Source organism: Lynx rufus, unplaced genomic scaffold, assembly GCF_022079265.1.
Source record: "Lynx rufus isolate CCGP_SWC_20201006 ecotype Redwood Valley unplaced genomic scaffold, mLynRuf1.p SCAF_2, whole genome shotgun sequence".
Classification (NCBI taxonomy): domain Eukaryota; kingdom Metazoa; phylum Chordata; class Mammalia; order Carnivora; family Felidae; genus Lynx; species Lynx rufus.
Window position 1 is genome coordinate 160,083,182 of NW_025814834.1, and position 17,584 is coordinate 160,100,765.

General features: G+C 37.7%; 1 pseudogene; it reads left to right on the forward strand.

The window, feature by feature from the left end:
* Positions 1-4,471: 4,471 nt before the first annotated feature.
* On the forward strand, positions 4,472-4,583 carry LOC124516878 (uncharacterized; annotated as a pseudogene).
* Positions 4,584-17,584: the final 13,001 nt, after the last annotated feature.

A 17,584-nucleotide genomic window follows, 5' to 3' on the forward strand; every position in this document is an offset into this window, starting at 1 on the left:
TTTGAACAGAGATATGAATTAAGTTAAGGAGGAACTTCCCAAGCCAAGAATTGGTGTAAATAAATTCTAAACAGAGGGAACATCAGTGTAAAGGCCCTGAAGTGGGAACACACTTGTAGAGTTTCAAGGACAGAACAAGGCCAATGTGTCTAGTGAAAGACGGAGGGACTGGTAGGAGAAGATGTTGGAGACATAAGCTGATCAGATATAGAAAGGCTTGCAGGATTTTTCCTGAATGTGGACAGTTTTGTAATGGGTACACCATTATCTTATTCACAATATTAAAAAGAATTTCATTGAGAGTAGAATACAAGGAGGCTATAGTAGAGGTAGGAAGATGTGTTAGGAGGTTCCTGTAGGAATCCAGGTGATGTTGGTGGCTTAGAATAGAATGTTAACAGAGAAATGAAGAGATGAAACAGACATATATTTTGAATGTATAGTCATCAGAACACAATGAGAACTGGGGTTAGAGCATGGAGGAAGGTGAATTTAGAATTATCTCTTAACTTTCACTTGAGAAACTAGATTTATGGTGGTTCCATTTCCCATGAAGAAGATTGGAAAAGAATGGGTTGGACATATTTATTACAAGGTGCCTACATCTCATAGAAATACAAATGTCTATTTTAGTAGAAAAAATTGTAGCTTGAACTGGGATGGTGGTGGTGAACTTGTGATAAGTAGACGAACTGGAGGCATTTTCAGAAATGGGTAAATATTGTTAATATATTGGAAATTGATGTGAGGGATGCTGAGATGTCATAGATGATACCAGTGTCTGGTTTGTATGGCTAGATGGATGGTGGTGCTTTTGAATGGAGCAGGCCAAGATTTGGAGGAAGATCATGAATTCCATGCTGAATATTTAAATTTTAAAATGCTTGTCAGACACCCAAGATGTGATGTCGAGCAACCAGTTGTATACATGATTCTAAGAATATAGATTTGAGTATCACTGAAATGTACAAAGTACTTGAAACCATGGCTTAAAAAAATATTATCTAGGGAGAGAATATAAAGTTATAAAGGAAAGGGGCATAGGACTGAGCCTGGAGGGATTCCAGTATTGAAAGATTAGGTAAAGTAGGCAAAGCCTGGAAAAAAAGATGCCAAGAGGCCCAGTGACATAATTTATGTGGAAAATATTTTACAATTTTTAGAGGTCCAGGCAAATGATAGTTTTGCTTGTTTTGTTTTGTTTTCATTTTATTTATTTTAGAGAGGGAGAGAGAGAGAGCAGGAGACAGGGCAGAGGGAGAGAGAGAGAGAGAGAGAGAGAGAGAGAGAGAGAGAGAGAGTCTCAAGCAGGCTCTATGCTCAGTGCAGAGCCCAACCTAGGGCTCAATCCCACAACCCTAAGATCATGATCTGAGCCAAAATCAAGAGTCAGATGCTCAACCGACTGCACCACCCAGGCACCCCAAATGATAGTTTTAATCATTAAATTAGATTTAATTCTCTCAAATGGGGATATGAGTGCCTCCAGATGTAAGTGCTGATTGAATCAAGGGACAATGCCCAAGGATAAATAATGATACATTTTCCTTTAATATGAATTTTCCTCAAAGGTTAAGTAATTTTAGTGTGTTATTTTTATATAGAAACAGAGAACTATTATACAGTAAAATGGAAGAATCAAATCAGTTTAAAGATTATAATTTTATTTTTGAGAGACAGGAGGGGCAGAGAGAGAGGGAGACACAGAATCTGAAGCAGACTCCAAGCTCCGAGCTGTCAGCTCAGAGCTGGATGCAGGCCTTGAACCCATGAACTGTGAGATCATGATCTGAGCTGAAGTTGGACACTTAACCGACTGAGCCACCCAGGTGCCCCTGAACAGCTATTCCTTAATCCAAGGCTGAGGTTTGTCACTTCCATGATTTAGAAAAACACTCAGTTGAGGAATATGCATGAAGACAAAATGACCAATTCAGTTTTATTTTGTATTAGGGAAAAGAATAACTAATAGTTTATTCAACAAATATTTATTGAAGGATAGAACTAGGTGTTTTGTAGGTATATAAAGATGATTATGTGAACCCTATCCTCAAGAAGCTTATCAGTTTGTAAAAGAGATATATCTCCATATCAATAATAGTAGCAGTGACAACAAAAACATTAAGGAATTAGTAGGGCAGAGAGGGGTGGGAGGAGGAGGGGAGAGAGAAAAAGAGAAACAGAGGGAGGGAGAGAGAAAGGTAAAGAGAAGGAATAATGGGGGCTGGGGGAGATGGACTTGTCTTCTGAATGATGGAATTTCAGAGCACACTTTCAGCTTTGATAAAAGAAGGGTTGCAAGGATGAATTCAGGGGAAAAAAAGAGACACATCCTTAGTGGTTGTCAAAAGATGAAAACTGAAAAAACTCACATTATTACCTTTTCTCTATAAAGTAATATGCAAGGTCATCTGTAAATAGTGGACATTGGAATTTAAGAAAAGAGGAGGTTTTCAAATTGCAGCATGGGAGGCAGTACTGGTAACTGTGAAAAATGAGCGAAAGCAGGATTTTACAAAATGTAATCTTACAGAACACCCACAGCAGAATCACCTGTGGGTATTTGGTAAAAATGTAGAGTCCTCAGTCCTATTCTAAACCAAGTATTCAGATGAGGTCACATAACATGAAGTTGTATATGGAACATTCAATTAATTTAAATGTTGTATTAAGACCAAGAAATAAATAAAATCTGTCTTTAACATTAATGGCCAATAATAGAAATATATTTACCTCTGTGACTTATGAGGAGGTGACAAAAAGGTGGGAGGTGAGAGAAGAGAAAATATGATAAAGAAGTTGAAGAAAGAGTGGGAGAAGAAGAAAAAAGAAGACAAAAGGTAAATATTGGGGAAATTGAGAGAGATACAAGAATATAAGACAGAAGCAGAATTGGAAGCAGGAAGGGAAAAGAGGTATACAGTTACACAGGGAGAAATCGAAAAATGTGAGAAGGATCTAAGTAGATTTTAAGGGGAGCCTGCTTTTTAAATTAGCCTTCAGAATAAATTATCACGTTCTTTCCACCTTCTTTGCAATTCTGGCTAGTAAATTTGCTAACCTTTCTCACAGCTAGGAATTTCAGCTAGCAATGTGTTGGCTAAACCACAGTGTTTCTTAGAGGGAAGATGTCCCTCTGCAGCACTTTTTGCCATAGGACGGCAAAATCACCCCAATCTGGTGCTTTTGTAGATTTCCTAATCTCAGTAGCTACCAAGCTCAAACAACAGGAGATACTGGAAAAATCTGAGATAGGGGCTGTATCATGTTTGGTAACCTAAACTTTAGTCACATACAGATCATCAGGTCACTACTTTTCCTGTTGTTAATCACTTGTTACCTAGGTAACTAATCAACTTTCTCTAACCTGAACACTGGATATCTAAATATATCATCATGCCTGACTTATATTCTTCTATAAAACAAGTTGAAATGAAACTCTTCACTGTTACAAGCCCAGCACTCCTTTGTTAGACCTACAGTCTAATAGTGTTGGTGCCCATCACAGAGAACTTAGTGCCTACTTGACCAATGGTATGGAGGCTTTCGTGGCAATTTCTAAGTGAGGGCTTGAAGAGTGAAAAGTGAAAACAATGAGGGAGAACTGTTCTTTCAGGTACTAAAATTTCATATAAATAAAGCTGTGTATTGATGTGATCGTTTTCAATGGAGTTGGATGAGATTCGAAGAGGCATCTGTTGGAGGGGAAAGAGGAATTTCTTCCAGCAAGAGCTAGAGAAGGCCTGTGGCCTCTGCACACTTCACAGTCATGTGAACTCTCTTACCTCCATCATCTCTGTGACCAAAAAGACATTCCTCTCCTCTCCAAAAGCTTCAGTGTGTTCTTTCATGACTTTTATTATCATTTGATTTAATAAATATAAAGGTGGTTCCAGGGTGCCTGCGTGGCTCAGTCGGTTAAGTGTCCAACTTTGGCTCGGGTCATGATCTCGCAGTTCATGGTTTTGGGCCTTGCATTGGGCTCTGTGCTGACAGCTCAGAGCCTGGAGCCTGCTTCAGATTCTGTGTCTCCCTCTCTCTCTGCCTGTCCCCTTCTCGTGCTCTGTCTTTCTCTCTCTCTCTCAAAAATAAGTAAACATAAAAAAACAAACAAACAAACAAACAGATGCTTCCAATGGAATGGAGAAGCTAGTACAGGGTGTTTTTTTTTTCTTCCCAGAGATGGCCTCCTTAACAGCCCCTGAGCAATGTTCTCCCTTAAAAGTTTGTTTCTACATAGAAGAAATACTAGGCTATTTCTATAACTTCTTAGAAGATAGCAGTCTTGGACAGAGCTAGATCAATTTTTTAAATGAGTCCTAACTGTGTATTGTTACAAAGTATTTGAGGCCACCTTGAAATTATATCAATATCCCTATATTGTATACAAAAATAAAGCATAAAAATAATATGAAAGTATAAAAACAATGATATGCTTTGGCCCAGCAATTCTCATTCCAAATAGATACCCATCACTTCTTGGCCTTTTGGCTAAGATCAAGTGTAGTATCTGTTTTTATCAGTTTAATATCTGATACCTCCTCTATCCAAATAGATACCCAAAGAACATCAAGCTACCACTAACAACTGCTATTTATCTTTCTTCCTGGGCCCACGGCTCATATCTCTCAGTCTCCTTTGCAGTTAGGTAGACTCATGTGACTGAATTCTGGGTAAAGAAACATGGGAATAAGTGATGTTCACTACCTCAAGACCTGAGGTACAAGGAAACCTTCCATACAACCCTCTAGGCACCCTCTCTCTCTTTCTGTATGTGGCCACTGAAATGTTACATTTATTATATCATTTAGCCTACTTTCACAAATACACACTTTACAACACTGAGAAGGAGCCCAAAGGGATTAGAAAGTAGAAACAAAATGGTTAATTTTTACTGATGTGATATTCTATATAGAACATCCAAGAGAACTGACTAATTATTCGAAACCATGGTAGAGCTCAGGTATACTGCTGAAAATGAGACTAATATTCAAAATTCATTTATGTTAAAACTATATTCAAGCATCCAACTATAAAATGAAATAAAAAAGGTACTGTTTATAATATCAATAAACCTCTATGGCAATCAATACTAAATCTAATAAAAGATGTAAGAGAAAGCTTTATATGAAGAAATGTTAGAAAAGATTATTGAAATAATTAAGAAAATATGTGTGTTAAGGCTCCTCAAAGAAAAAGTACTGATAGGATATCTATAGGTATAGATACACATATGAATATAGGTAGATATAAAATATTATATTATATTATATATTGCATATTATATGTGTGTTTATTTTCTTACATTTCTGTAGATTAGCACAAATACAGGTCTCACTAGGCTAAAATCAAAGTGTCAGCAGGGTGGTATTCATATCTATGGGCTTTAGAGGTATAATTTCCTTGCCCTTTCCGGCTTCTGGAGACTGCTGGCATTCCTGGCTGATGGCCTTATTCCTCCATCTTGAAAGCCAAGAATATTGCATGTATCTTCCCAATCTCCTCTATCACATCTTTCTCTCATGCTAATCGAAGCTGGGAAAGCTTCTCCCCTTTTAAGATCTAGGCATTAGATTGAGCCCATCTAGATAATCCAGAATAATCTCTACACATCAAAGCTTTAATTTAATCATATCTGCCAAGTTCCTTTGTCATGCAAAGTAACATATTCATAGGTTCCAGGGATCCGGATGTGAATATCTTTGGGGAGGAGTTTTTCTGACTGCCATACCACTTATCAAATTTTAAGTTCTATTATATCAAACACTGTGGTACTGGTATAAGTCTACAAGGTTAGAGACCTACAAAAAAAATCATGTGTATTTAGAAGTAGGCTTTTTTTTTTAAGTTTAGTTATTTATTTTGAGAGAGACAGAGCATGAGCAGGGGAGGGACAGAGAGAGAAGGAGAGAGAGAGAGAGAGAGAGAGAGAGAGAGAGAGAGAGAATCACAAGCAGGTTCTGCACTCAAACTCACGAACCATGAGACCATGACCTGAGTGCAGATCAAGAGTAGTATGCTTAACTGACTCAACCACCCAAGCACCCCTCATATGTGCTTTTTATTTTTTTATTATTTTTTATTTCATTATTATTTTTTTAAATTTAAATCCAAGTTAGTTAATACATAGTGTAATACTGACTTCAGGAATAAAATTCAGTGATTCATCACTTACATATAATTTCCAGTGCTCATCCCAACAAGTATCCTCCTTAATGCCCCTCACCCGTTTAACCCATCCCCACATCCAACACCCAACACAAAAATCCTGTTTGTTCTCTGCATTTAATATTCTTTTAAGGTTTTTCCCCTGCTCTGTTTTTATATTATTTTTGCTTCCCTTCCCTTATGCTCATCTGTTTTGTCTCTTAAATATGAGTGAAATAATGTGATATTTGTCTTTCTCTGACTTATTTCAATTAGCATGATATACTCTAGTATCATCCACATTGTTGCAAATGGAAAATTTCATTCTTTTTGATCACTAATATTCCATTGTATATATATACCACATCTTCTTTATTCATTCATCAGTTGATGGACATTTGGGCTCTTTCCAAAATTTGGCTATTGTCCATTGTGCTACTATAAATACAGGAGTGCATGTGCCTCTTCGAATCAGCACTCCTGTATCCTTTGGATAAATACCCTAGTAGTGCATTGCTGGGTCATATGGACATTCTATTTTTAATTTTTTGAGGAACGTCCATACTGTTTTCCAGAGTGGCAGCACCAGTCGCATTCCCACCAGCAGCGCAAAAGTGTTCCTTTTTCTCCAGGTCCTTGCCAACATCTGTTGTTGCTTGAGTTGTTAATTTTAGCCATTCTGACAAGTGTGAGGTGATATCTCATTGTGGCTTTGGTTTGTATTTCCCTGATGATGGGTAATGATGAACATTTTTCATGTGTCTGTTAACCATTTGAATGCCTCTTTCAGACAAGTGTCTATTCATGTCTTTTGCACATTTCTTCACCGGATTATTTGTTTCTTTGCTTGTTGAATTTAGTAAATTCTTTATAAATTTTGGATACTTTTTATCTGATATGTCATTTGCAAATATCTTCTCCCATACCATTGGTTGCTTTTTAATTTCACTGTTTCCTTGACTATGTGGAAGCTTTTTCTCTTGATGAGGTCCCAATAGTTCACTTTTGTTTTTGTTTCTGTTGCCTCCAGAGACATGTGAGTAAGAAGTTGCTGCAGCTGAGGTCAAAGAGGTTGTTGCCTGTTTTCTCCTTTAGGATTTTGATGGCCTCCTGTCATTCACCCACTTTGAGTTTATTTTTGTGTTTGGTGTAAGAAAGTGGTCCAAGTTCATTTTTCTGCATGTCGCTGTCCAATTTTCCCAGCATCATTTGCTGAAGAGACTGTCTTTTTTCCCTTGCATATTCTTTCCTGCTTTGTCAAGGATTAGTTGGCCATACGTTCAGGTGTCCATTTCCAGGTTCTCTATTATGTTCCATTGATCTGAGTGTCTGTTCTTGTGCCAGTACCATACTGTCTTGATGATTACAGCTTTGTAGTATAGCTTGAAGTCTGGGATTGTGATGCCTCCAGCTTTGGTTTTCTTTTTCAGGATTGCTTTGGCTATTTGTGTTTTTTTCTGGTTCCATACAAATTTTAGGATTGTTTGTTCTAGCTCTGTGAAGAATGCTGGTATTATTTTGGTAGCGATTGCATTGAATATGTAGACTGTTTGGGGTAGCATTGACATTTTAACAATATTCGTTCTTCCAATCCATGAGCGTGGAATATTTTTCCATTTTTTTGTGTCTTCTTCGATTTCTTTCATAGCTTTCTATAGTTTTAAGTGTATAGATTATTCATCTCTTTGGTTAGGTTTATTCCTAAATATTTTATGGTTTTTGGTGCAGTTATGGAATCGATTCCTTGGTTTCTCTTTCTGCTGCTTCAATATTTGTGTATAGAAATGCAACCCATTTCTGTATATTGATTTTATATCCTGTGACGTTGCCAAATTCATGGATCAGTTCTAGCAGTTTTTTGCTGGAATCTTGGATTTTCCATATAGAGTATCATGTCATTTGTGAAGTGTGAAAGTTTGACTTCCTTCTTGCTGATTTGGATGCTGTTTATTTCTTTTTTTTTTTTTAATTAAAAAAAAATTTTTTTTAACGTTTATTTATTTTTGAGACAGAGAGAGACAGAGCATGAACGGGGAGGGGCAGAGAGAGAGGGAGACACAGAATCGGAAGCAGGCTCCAGGCTCTGAGCCATCAGCCCAGAGCCCGACACGGGGCTCAAACTCCCGGACCGCGAGATCGTGACCTGGCTGAAGTCGGACGCTTAAGCGACTGAGCCACCCAGGCGCCCCAGGATGCTGTTTGTTTCTTTGTGTTGTCTGATTGCTAAGGCTAGGACTTCCCAAACTATGTTAAATAACGGTGGTGAGAAAGGACATCCTCATCCATTCCTGACAGGGGAAAATTCTCAGTTTTTCTCCATTGAGGATGATATTAGCAGTGGGTCTTTCATATATAGCCTTTATGATTTTGAGGTATGATCCTTCTATCCCTACTTTCTTGAGGGTTTTTATCAATAAAGAATGCTGTATTGTGTCAAATGCTTTTTCTGCATCTATTGAGAGGATCATGTGGCTCTTATTCTTTCTTTTATTAATGTGATGTATCACATTGATGGATTTGCAGATATTGAACCAGCCCTGAATTACAGCAATAAATCCCATTTAATCATGGTAAATAATTCTTTTAATGTATTGTTGGTTCCAGTTTGTTAGTATCTTGTTGAGAATTTTTGCATCCATGTTCTTCAGGGAAATTGGTTGGTAGTTCTCCGTTTTCATGGGGTCTCTGTCTACTTTTGGAATCAATGTAATGCTGGCCTCATAAAGTGAGTTTGTAAGTTTTCGTTCCATTTCTATTTTTTGGAACAGCTTCAAAAGAATAGGTGTTAATACTTTTAAATGTTTGGTAGATTTCCCCAGGAAAGCCATCCCTGGACTCTTGTTTGTTGGAAGATTTTTGATTACTGATTCAATTTCTTTACTGGTTATGTGTCTGTTCAAATTTTCCTTTTTTTCCTGCTTCAGTTTTGATACTTTATATGTTTCTAGAATTTGTCTGTTTCTTCCAGACTGCCCAGTTTTTTGGCATATAATTGCTCATAATGTTATCTTATTATTATTTGTATTTCTGTGGTGTTGGTTATATTCTCGCCTCTTTTACTCATGATTTTATTTATTTAGGTCCATTTCTTTTTCTTTTTGATCAGTCTGGCTAGGGGTTTATAAATTTGTTAATTCTTTCAAAGAAACAATTCCAGGTTTAATTGATTTGTTATACTGTTTTTATTTTTATATAATTTATTTCTGCTCTAATTTTTATTATTTCCCATCTTCTGCTGGTTTGGGGCTTTATTTGCTGTTCTTTTTCCAGCCATTTTAGGTGTTAGGTTAGGTTGCATGCTTGAGGCCTTTCTCCCTTCTTTGGAAAGGCCTGGATTGCTATATACTTCCCTCTTATGACTACCAAAGGTTTTGGGCTGTTGTGTTTTCATTTTCATGGTTTCCATGTACTTTTTAACTTCCTCTTTAATTTCTTGGTTAACCCGTTCATTCTTCAGTAGGATGTTCTTTAATCTCCAAGTATTTGTGGTCTTTCCAAATTTTTTCTCGTGGTTGATTTTGAGTTTCATAGCATTGTGGCCTGAAAATATGCAAGGTATGATCTTGATCTTTTTGTCTTGTTGAGGGCTGATTTGTGAATCTGTATGTATTCTATTCTGAAGAATGTTCCATGTGCACTTGAGAAGAATGTGTATTCTGCTGCTTTAGGATGAAATGTTCTGAATATACCTGTTAAGTCCATCTGGTTCAGTGTGTCATTCAAAGTATGGCTACTCCAGCTTTCTTTTGATGACCATTAGCATCACAGATTGTTCTCCGTCCCCTTACTTTCAAAATGCAGGTGTCTTTAGGTCTAAAATGAGTCTCTTGTGGGACCCCTGGGTGGCTCAATCAGTTAAGCATCCGACTTCAGCTCAGGTTGGGATCTCACAGTTCATTGGTCCCAGCCCTGCATCCGGCTCTGTGCTGACAGCTAAATCTGGAGTTTGCTTGTTTCAGATTCTGTGTCTCCCTCTCTGTCTCTGCTCCTCCCCAATTCATGCTCTCTCTCTCTCTCTCAAAAATAAATATACATTAAAATAATTTTTTAAATGAGTCTCTTGTAAGCAGCATATACATGGGTCTTGTTTTCTATCCATTCTGATACTCTGTCTTTTGATTGGAGTGTTTAATCCATTGACATTTAGAGTGAGCACTGAAAGGTATGAATTTAGTGCCATTTTGTTGCCTGTTGAGTTTGTGTTTCTGGTGATGTTCTGATCCTTTCTAGTCTTTGTTGCTTTTGGTCTTTTTTGTTTTGTTTTTTCTTTTCTCCATTCAGAGTCCCCCTTAAAATTTCTTGCAGGGCTGGTTTAGTGGTCATGAACTTCTTTAGTTTTTGTCTGGAAACTCTTTATCTCTCCTTCTATTTTGAATGACAGCCTTGCTGGATAAAGAATTCCTGGTTGCATATTTTCTGATTCAACACATTGAATGTATCCTGCCACTCTTTTCTGGGCTGCCAAGTTTCTGTGGATAGGTCTGCTGCAAACCTGATCTGTCTTCCCTTATAGGTTAAGGACTTTTTTTTCCATTGCTGTTTTCATAATCCTTTCCTTGTCTGTGTATTTTGTGAATTTGACTATGATATGCCTTGGTGATGGTTAGTTCTTATTGAATCTAATTGGTGTTCTCTGTGCTTCTTGGATTTTGATGTCTGTGTATTTCCCCAGATTAGGAAGGTTTTCTGCTATAATTTGCTCACATAAACCTTCTTACCCTTTAGTCTCTCTCTTCATCTGATATTCAGATGAATATTTTAAGAAGTTACTGAGTTCTCTAAGTCTTGTATGATGATATTTTCCCTTTGCTTCCCTCTTTTTTTCTGCTTCATTATTCTCTATAATTTTGTCTTCTATATCACTGATTCTCTGCTCTGCTTTGTCCATCCTTGCTGTCATGGCATCCATTCAAGACTGCATCTCAGTTGCAGCATTTTTAATTTCATTCTGACTAGATTTTACTTCTTTTATCTCTGCAGCAAGGAATTCTATGCTTTTTTCAACGTCAGGTAGTATTGTTATTATCATGGTTCTAAATTCTAGTTCAGACATCTTGCTTATATCTGTGCTAATTAAGCCCCTAGTTGTCATTGCTTTACATTCTTCATTTTGGGGTGAATCCCCTCATTTTGTCACTTTGGAGGAAAAATAAAATAAAATAATAAATTAAAAACTAAACAAAAATTCAAATAAGAGAAGCTAGATCCTAGGGATGTTTTGCTCTGCTTGTTGAAAGAAGCTTGATAGAATAGAGGGGGAAAAAGGCAAAGAAAAGAAAAAAAGTAAGAAAAAATTTAAAAATTTAAAAAATTATATAATAAAATAGAATAAAATGAAATAGAATGAAATAGAATGAAAATTTTTAAAACAAAAAATTAAGTCAAAAATAAAAGAAAAATAAAAGTTTCTCTTTCTGTATCCAATAAAGAAGATAAAACAATTTAAGCAAAAATAGAAGCAAAGAAAATGAACAAATAAATGAACCAGCAAACAGAATAAAATCCAAATGAAGTTACATCCACTTTCCCCTAAAACTCAGACTCTGAAACCCTGTATAAGTCATACACTAAGCAGATGGTGTGACTTGTGTTGGTCTTTTAGGGGATGTGCTTGGAGGGTGTAGTTGGGCGGGGCTTGGTGTAATGGCTCTGTTCTCCACTAGGTGGCACTGCTTAGCTTACTGCAGTGGATCAGTGTGGGCGCACATAGAGGTGGAAATGGCTTCACCCAGATCCCTAGTCTCTAGCACAGGAACTTCATGCTCTCACTGACCTGCAATCAAACACCCTTCCTTTGTCTCAGGCCTCTGTCCACCGTCCACTCTCCACCTTTACTCTGTCCATGTCCAAGCTTGCCAGACAGCAGCTGCCTCCAGAGTTTTATCTCATATGGGGTTGTTTTTCAAAACCCCATGATTCAGAGACCCTTGCAGCTTGGACCTGCACTGCTCTCTGGGGAAGAGTCTCACTGAGCAATGGCTGGGTGCTGGATTGCCCAGAAAACATTCATGTGATTGTGCAGTGGCAGAGGTTCAGAGATTATGGCAAATCATAACACAGAGCCAGAGCCAGAGCCAGGTTTCACTGCATCCTGGCATCTTTGTCCCAATATCAGCAAATATGGCTGCTCTCTGGGGTCTGCCAGGACCTTTGCCTGTGGGAAGACTGTATGGCTTCTACCAAATGCACTCCAAGCAGGGGAACTTCTTCTCTCCATGTGGCACACAGACCCCTCAGACTCTGCTCCCTGCTCCTGGGGATTCGTCCTACTTCCTCACCAGAGCAATACCAGGCACTGAGCTCTGGGACTTCAGACTCTGCCCTCCACTGTTTATAGAATCCTGTGGTATTGAAACCCTCCCCTTTCTTACCATCAATGGTTTGGAGGAACAGATTCCTTGTTCTATCCCCTGCCAGTGTTTTCACTCTTTCTCTTTCTCTCCAGCAACTTTAAGGGGAATGCTTTTCTTGCATGATCCAGATGTGCCGCACTCTCCCCCTCTCTGTTTCTCTGTTCTCTCTCCATGAGAACAGCTCCCTACTCTCTGCAGCTTTTCTCTCCCCCAGTTCACCTCTCCACACTGTGTTGAGTTCTGTGGCTCAAGTTATGCAGATTGTTGTATTAATCCTCAAATCAATTTCCTAGGTGTGCAAAATGTTTTTGTGCTGATCTAGCTACATTTCAAGGATGAGACAAGCTCAGGGTCTCCATGTTGCTTTGCCCCCGCTGACTTAACATTCCCCCCGCCTCACCACCTGCTTTTAGCTTTTTATGCAAGATTTAAGCCTTCTATTAAAAAGAACACTTGAAATCATAGGGTGAAATATAAATTATTTAATACTTGGCACAGGGGCAAGCTAAAAACGGATCCTCATATTATATTTATGCAAAAATAAGTGTTTAAAATAATATAAAAAGAGAAGCTAAATCTTTTAAAATGAAAATATTAGAGAATACCTTTATATGGCATTTTAAAACATTTCTTTAACAGAATACTAAAAGCAAAAGCAATAAAAGAAAAGATCTGTAAGTTTGAGCACTTTAAACATGAAAGCAATTTTCATGAAAAAGACATCACAAATAAAGCAAAAGACTGATGACATATTTTGCAAACTTAAAAACCAGTAAGAAAAAAAAGACCTGCAGGCCAAAAAGGAAATGAATGAAGGATATAAACAGACAATTCACAGAAGGACTGTAAAGAGTTAATAAAAACTATTCTCAATATTATTAGTAATCAGGGAAATTAAAAATAAAACCTCAATGGGATATAATTCCCCAACTATTAAATTATCAAAAATTAATTAGGGATGACACCAACGGTTAGTGATGATGTAAGGAAACAGCGATTTTTATTTATTGCTGATGGCAGTGTAAACTGTTATAGCCATTTTTTTAAGTTCTTTTATTTTTGAGAAGGGGGAAGGGGCAGTGAGAGAGCAAGGGAGAGAGAGAAGAATCCCAAACAGGTTCCAGGCTATCCGCTTGGAACCCAAAATGGGGCTCAAACTCAGGAACTGTGAGATCATGACCTGAGCTGAAATCAAGAGTCAGACACTTAACCAACTGAGCCACCCAAGTGCCCCCATAGCCATTTTAGAGAGCAATTTGGCAATACCAGATAAGGACAAAGATGATCATTCTACAGGAGCTATCAGTTTGCCTCCTGGATTTCTCCTCAAGGCCATATGTACAAAAACGTTTATTTCAGCGTTGTTTGTAATAGTAAAAAATAAACAAACAAAATCCTGCCATCAGGAGTCACATTTTTCTGTGAATTCTTATACATATGATGTTAATAAAAATACTCAATTAGAAAAAAACAACCTACCATCCTATTAAACAGGGGCAGCCAACAGTTACTGAGGATTCAGACTGGTCCCTGGGAGTGGAATGGGTTAGGTACACATGAAAGAATGTTATATTGCTGCTAAATGAATGAACTAAATCTACATTTAGCAATATGAATAAATCTTTAAAACATGTTAATTAAAAGTTGAAAAAGGATAAATACAGCAGAATGACATGTATGAAAGTAATTAAATGAAAAGATAGTGCAAACTGTTCCAAAACACATACTTATGTAGTAAAACGACAAATATAGGCACAAAAATGATGCAAAACAATTTCAGATAAGTTTTTACCTCTGAGGAGGGGTGAAGATGAGGGGTGAAGATATATCTATATAATCTTGTATGTCTACACAAGAGAGAGAGATCAAACATATTGAAAAATGTTAATATCTGCTAAATCTTAGTGGTGGAAAACAGGTCTGTTATATTGTGTTCTGGACTTCCCTGGATGTTTGGTATTTCGTATGAAATGTATGATTATGTTTTATAAAGGAAAGAAAAAGCAGAGGTGGGCAAGAGCTAAGGGAAGACTAAGCAGTGAAAGAAAACAATCCCTTGAACTGAAAATCATTCACTATTTTTTTTTCAACAGACATTTATTACAGACTTGCTATGTGACTTATTCTTGTGCTAGGAATTTGAATGAAATCCTACTTTTTAAAGCCATGTCAGTAGTAATTGTACCAGTGTTATTTAATAATGGAACACTATGCTTATGACTTCAACCAGCTGAAGTCAAACCCAGTAGGGATGCTTCATTTTGCATAATACAGACCAGTCCAAGTCTTTAGATTGTTCCTGTGTAATTGGACGGCTGCTGAATCTTTTAAGGACATACTGCTGTTCATTCACTCAGCTTCTTCCTCATCATTCAGTAAAAACTAAACCATCTGTTGTAATGAATATAGGGCTTCCTGCTCTCAATTCTATCTTCTGATTCCCCCGCTAAATGCTGGTTGTCGCTTTCAATTTAAAAAAACATCATTATACTTTCCAATTCCTCCTTTAGAATTTTCCTGTGAGGATCTCAAAGCACTTCATGCATTCAAGAAAAGCGTTGCAATTTGTCCAGGGAATTCAGTAGCAGTGTTAGCCCCATTTTATAGACTGGACAAGTGGAGATCCCAGAGAGTTTTGGGGTTCTGTACCCATCATTTTGAAAGTTAGTGCCATTCAAGAAGCAAAGTGTGAGTTGCTACTCTTAGACCTAAAATTTCAACACTGAGCAGTGCTTTGTGGAAAAATTTCAGAAAATTTTTCACAGCACTAGAATCTAACCTGATGGACTCTGTATCAGCTGTAGTTGACAAGTCTTCCGGTAGGCTGTGGGTGGTCTCTAGGCAGCAGACCCTGGTAGAGCTGGCTAGTGAATTGGATGAGACTGAAGAGGGAGAGAGGCACTTGGGAAAGAGGGCTGTGAATGGTAAGCTGGAGGTCGGGAAGGTTTTCTCTGATGAAACTCAGTGTCAGAGTGGAAAATCTGGACCTTAGAGGGGAAAGCATAAAACTATTAATTAAGGTGCTGGTATTTACTTTTGTAATAGGAAAGGCAGAAAATCTCATTTGGGCATTGGAAATGGAAAATTTCACCTCAGTAACCACAAAGTAAAGAGTTTCAAAGTGACGTAACCAGTTCTTCTGGCATTTTTGTCCACCCCCCACCACCCTTTCCTGGTTTCTTCTCCTCTTCCTTTCTTTCCTCCTTTTTTTCCCAAAAGCCTCTCTACTCTCCATTAAAGATGGTCCATGATATAATGTCAAGAGACATCTCAGGAGCCCCACCTTCTCAGTTCCCAAACCATGAAATGCCACCAGCCATTGTTCTCTCAGACCCCAAGTACCATACTTCATTCCACTCAAGTAAGAAATTCAGTTTTTCGTTTTCCACTCCCTATGAAAACAGGAAATCAACCTCTTGGCAATCTGGGACATACCTGGGTCTTGAGCACTGAATCCAACTCACTGGTTTTAAGAAAATGTAATCTTTATATCATGTTTAAATGTTAGCCTAACAAAAATTAATGAGAATATATTCGTTAAAGAATAAGATAATTATGGCTTCACCATGTAAACACAAACTTCTGATTTGTTAATGAAACAAACTTTTGATTCTAAATGACCAAATGCCACTCTTCTTATTTGAAGAATATACTAATGTGGTTTATACTCTAAATATGGCCACTTGAAAGAAATCTTATGAGGTTCTGGCTTGGCCTTTTTATTGACAGATTCACATCTCAGCTATATCAGACCTATATCTTAAGTCTCTTTGTTAGGGACCAGCAATAAATTACCTGAGGTCAAGTTCTGTTTATACAGTGGACTGTTCTGAGAGAATTACCTTCTTGACTTAATAGCTTCCTTTCGGGTGACATTTCTCCCTGAAAGAAGACAAATTGTCTAAGGTCAGCCTGCAGATCAGCTCCGAGTGTAGGAGGAAATTGTAGTGGATCAGCCAAATTGCACCAGCTCTACCCACCAGGATCAGGCAGCACGCCGCCAGTCAGAGGCCAGCCCTGAGGGACCACAGCCCCTCAAGAGCAGAGTTTTCAAACCTTTCTTTCTGGGCTGCTCTTGAATTTTATCTCCCCACCCCCCACCCTCCCCAATCAGCAATAAAATGGTTCAGAGCTGAATTGCTTTGAAAGCACTTTATTTCTCTCCATCTAACTAAGGCTAATTGAGGAGTCTGAATGGGAAATGAAGGTGAGTCTCAGACTCAACTTGAGCTTGAATCTGTTCAGTTTTATCCACTGGAGTAATGGAGTAAACTCCAAATTGTAATTTTTACTAGAGGGGAAACTTTAGAAGTTAGAAGTGGACTCAAAGCAATTAATGGGTTTCAGGGCACTAAAAACAGAGTAATTTATTCTTAAAGGTGATTGCCTTCTACATGAAGCAATTCAAAGAGATAATTTCTCTCTTATTTACCTACAAAGGATCTGGTGGCTTTGCCAAGTAAGTGAGTATTTTATTCCTCCTTAAAGGAAAAACACAGAGAAAGGGAGAAAAATAGAAATACAAGTCTCTTTTTAATTAAGCATTTTGTCCTTTGAAGTTATTCTGATTTTTTTCACATTGATGATGTAATTTATGTAAATAATCATCTATCTATGAAAGGAGTGTGTCTGTCAAAAGCTGAAATAAAAAACATCCGTCATTTTGAAGTGATTAACATTCTCCAGATGTTTAAATCATCAGATTTCAGGAGTTTCTCTTTGTTGTGATAATGATATAGTATCCAGAACAAGAATGTTTACTTTTTTGTATGGGTCAAACGCAGATTTTTCACAATCCTATTAAGGCATGCAGTTCATTGTAATTGTATGTGCAGATGAAAGCATATTCAGTTATTATTATTCCCCTTAATTGTAAACTGCTGCTGGTAATTTTACTGTAAAGCTCAAACAAAAGGAGTGTACTTGAAAGGACCACCACTGCCCACTTATGTAATCAATTTATATATGTCAAGTTTGTACTGGGATGGTTATCCTGTTCTGTTACCAGACATGTGACATGCTACCACCCTGCAGCTCGGGGCACGCACGCATGCTGCTGGCTCCCTTTGCAGGCTGCTTGGAAA